The sequence below is a fragment of the Lactuca sativa genome, chromosome 1 (assembly GCF_002870075.4).
Source record: "Lactuca sativa cultivar Salinas chromosome 1, Lsat_Salinas_v11, whole genome shotgun sequence".
Lineage (NCBI taxonomy): Eukaryota > Viridiplantae > Streptophyta > Magnoliopsida > Asterales > Asteraceae > Lactuca > Lactuca sativa.
In genome coordinates this window covers 188,349,898-188,354,598 of record NC_056623.2, presented here as the reverse complement: position 1 = coordinate 188,354,598, position 4,701 = coordinate 188,349,898, and positions in this window count along the sequence as shown.

The window sequence follows — 4,701 nt, the reverse complement described above, 5'->3', positions numbered from 1 at the left end:
TGATATTTTTCTTTCAATGTGTCCCAAATCTCCATTGCTATTTTACAACTTCGGACATAATTGTAAACTACAGATAGAAGAGCACCACGTAGTTCATGTAGACATTTCTTATCATTCGCTTCCATTATGTCCTTTCGCAAAGCCATATCAGCAGCAGAAGAACCACCAGTTCCAACATTTTCAGCCGTGTTAGCACGATGATTACCACTTTTGATACATTTCCAAAGATCTTTATATATTCCATTCAAATAGTCCTCCATTCTGTCGGGCCACTACTCGTAGTATTCTAGAATAAGCATCGGAATCTTAGTAGATGATTTGAGCAAGTGTGAGAAACTCGACATAGTGTTCATGTTGAAGTTCGCCATTGTTGTACGGACGAATGGGATTTTAGATTCAAAAAGAGATATCTAAAAGTATAATCAAATAGAGATTGACCAATAATCAATCGATCTAACAAACAAAGTGCAGAATTGATACAAGTTTTCTGATCCAAATTGCGGAATATTTTGAGAAAGAGCGATTCAAAAAATATGAAAAAAAACACGAGAAAACTGAAATTGATTGGATGAATCCTGCTCTGATACCAATTGATATGAGTTAGCACTACTAGAAAAACAGCCTTTTACGACGCTCATTGCGCATCGTAAAAGGCTCAGACGACGCGCAAATGCGCGTCAAGGAAGGCCCTGTCATAAAGAGAGACGACGCCCTTTTGCGCGTTATCTATAGACGACGCGCATTTACGATGCGCAATTAGGACGCACGTTTACGACACGCAATGTATATCAAGGAAGGCCCTGTCATAAAGGAAGACGACACGCATTTGCGTGTCGTAACCTTACGACGCGCGTGTTAATGACACGCAATGCGTATCAAGAAAGCCCCTGTCAAGAAAGGCCATGTCATAAATGAAGATGACACACGTTTTTGTGTATCATAATTTTAAATGTTTAAAAAAAATATTATTTATAGATGTACTGATTTTCAAATTAAATAATACATTAAAAATCTCATAATACAAAATAAAATACCATAAATAACAAAGATAATTCATTTCACTAATATGTCAAATACAAATAACTATTCCAATAGTGAGTAAATGTTATAAAAAAAATGAACTCATTTATATACAATTGCATTATCTAGCTTACTATGTGCCAACAACTCTCTGTGTGTTTACATTTGCTTGAGTCTCGTTTCCTCCAAAGCTTCTAGCCATGCCAAAATATGATATCTTAAATTCATCAAGTCCTTGACGTGAAGTCTTAGATAGAAGCTTAACTGCAATCTCCAATCTTTCTAGCAGACCCTAAAGATCATTATTGTCCATGTAGCAAGATCAACCTGCAATCTCTTTTTTGCCTTCGTATTACTTGCAACATCTTTTGCCTGTTTGACGAAGGTTGTGCCTTCAACAACAACATGCTGCATTGCGTCAAAAAGATAACAACAGATGACAACAAATACAAATAACTGCATTCTACTTTAAAAAAAATAGAATCCAACTCCTAAATCACAAACCTGTTTAAACATACTAGAGACAGAATCCAATCCATGGGGTATTTCTGGAAAATAGTCTGAACATTCTTGACAAATCATCAACCTGCAAGTGAAGGGTAAAAAGGTAAGAAACAAATGTTTATAACCAGTAAGAAATCTAAACACTAGATTGTAAAAAAAAATATCAAGAATTTAATCAAAAAAAAAATCTAACTATTGTTTACCGTTTGTTTGTATTCTCTAGCTTGAGCTTCAACATGTAGATTAAGCTCGGAAATGTGAGCTTTATGTTGGACAATCTGAGAAAAAATTAAAAAAGAATAAAAATACAGGTTAAATTAGTTAACTTACATATGGGTTTAATCAGATAAAGGAAAAAAGAGAAGAACTTGCACCTCTTTATCTTTGTTGGCAATCTCTTTTTCAAGAAGTTCATCCTCATATACCATGAATCATGATCATGAAATTCAGATTAGGGTTTATAACATGCATTACAAGTATCTACTTCTACAAGAAGCTGATTATTAGCATCATCAAACTATTCCCTTTCTTTTGTGGCATTTTGAAGACGAACATTTGCAACAACCAACAAGTTTTTGACCTAAAACATGGAGTTACTTTCAGACAATCACACTGACACACACACACACACACACACACACACATATATATATATATATATATATATATATATATATATATGATGCTCATTAATAAGAAGGCTGAAGGCACCTTCTTTAATTCAGTTTCAAGTTTGTCTCTTTGCTTTTCAAGTTCATTAATTTCAGCTCGCAACTCCTGGAAATTGCAATGACATTTTCAGTCTTCTTGAAGTGTTTCATAATATGAGAAGCTGAAAGGGTATCTGGGTATCCTTTATGCACAGTTTATTGCTTATCCTAAAAGCTAAATTCAATAAAAAAAAGTCATAAACTTAAGGTGCAAAATTATATTTAAATAACAAACAGAAAAAAAAATCAATCCCTGTGATTAGTGTTTTTTGGTCCATAGCTAGAGCTCATTTAGTTCTTGGATTGAAATTCAATAAACTCCTCTCTCAATTGAAATCAAATTTGTATTCTGATTTTCTATTTCTATCAGTTTGTATGTATGAGTTTTACCATTTGTCTATGTTTTATGAATTTTTTCTTCCATCTTAAAAGAGTTATTGCATCTACTAAGCGTTTGTAATGTTTGATTCCAGGGAGAGAGATTATAAAACTGGGTTTTATTACGAATCTAAATATATTTTGTATTGAGTTTAGATTGGATTTTTGGGATTATGTTGGAAATTGTTTGATTTAGGGTGCTTGAGAATGGAGATGAAGAAGATGAAAGAGACAAGGGCAAAATGGTCATTTTGAAAAATTCAACAGCTAGGCTGTCAAATTTGAAAATCCAAGAACAAAAAAAAGGTGTTATCAAATTGTAGCTTGCATCACTCTCGAGATTGCACTCTATTTCTTTCTTTTTCACATGGGAAGGAGATGCACTAGGACTAAAAAAAATTAAAAATGTTGCATTAGTCTATTTCAGATCAGGGTTCTATTAGTGTGTACCTCAAAGATAAGTCAAAAGAAAGTCTCTTTGTGTTTACCCTTATCTCTTTCTCTTTCTCTTTCTCTTTCCCGCTCTATCTTCTTTTTCTCCAACTCATGTTCTTTTTCCCTTTGTTGCTTTTCCTTCTCTTTTTCTCTATGTTGTTCTTGCTCAATTCTCTTTTCTCTTTCTCTGTGTTGTCTTTCCTGTTCCTTTTTGTCTTTCTGGACATAATTAGAGAGTCCAGGTCCCTCCAAATGAGAAACTTAAGGAAAGCATCAATTGCTCTTTCAACATGGCTGACATCTTATAACAGGTTTTTGTTGTAAAATTTGTCCTAAGATTTAACTCTTGAGTTTTAATATGTTAAATTCCTATAAAATTACCAATTTACCCTTTTAAAGAATTAACATATTTACACTAACAGTGTAGTTTTGGGGATCAAAACTGTGTCCTAAGGACGATTTTTGCAAAAAGATTCCTTTGCAGTTTACTTGTGTACTTATATATAGTCTAGGGACTATTATTGTCATGTATGCATTTATGTTACAGGTATATATGTTTTCACCTTTACAGTATTGTGAAAGGAAAAATATATAACCACACATAAATGCAAATATGACGATAATAGTCCCTTGAATATATATATATATATATATATATATATATATATATATATATATATATATATATATATATATATAACTACAAATTATTTCTTTAATAATGTTAAAAGATTCATTTTTTTTTAATAATGATTACAGGGACATGGATGTCCGGGGTTGCCTGGAATCATGGTGAGAATTTTTTGGCCTCCTCGAACTACAGTGGCACTGTCATTGTGTGGAAGAGAGCAAAGACAAATGACAAAAGGTAGACATATGTCTGAGTAAAGTTACAAAAATACCCTCAATTTAAAGTTTAATTTACACATATGAAGAAACTTTTTTACTACTTCAACACACTTGTTAACCATCAAAAATCAGAAAATTTATGATCATGATCATCTTTTCCCAGTGTCACCAAACAAGTACTATTTTCCATTTTAACTCTGCAGAAAAGGCATACAGTTTTGTGGACTCAGCAGAAAGAATTAAAAGAAATACGGCATGTACCTGTCTCAAACAAGTAATCCACCTCTAATATTTCAACGGTCATGTGATTTTGGGAAATCCCAGGATGTTGGAAAGCTACACAACCAAATAATCATACAAATCTAATTATTGTAGCTTTAAATAATCAGAATCGTAATTAGATAATCGCTTGATTAAAGCTTTAAATAATCAGAATCGTAAATAATCAGAATCGTAATTAGATAATCATTTGATTAAGTATACCATGGAGTAATCAATGCAACAACACCAATAGGTTCCCTGATAAGATGACACTTAAATGTATCCATTGGAAGACTAACATATGCATTTTGCTTTCTATCCAAATCTTCAGCAAGATCAACATTGTAATCAAAGCATCCAGCAACATCATCCTAAATGATTAAATGCCATATACTAGCAAGTTTGTTAATGAACCTACTTATGAATTTGAGACAAAGAAGATGAAGTAACGGATAACCACGCACAAACACCTTTGAATCAATAGCACACAAATACTTGGCATAATGAGCTCCTGATGTTGATGCCCACTCTTTCCCTCCATTAC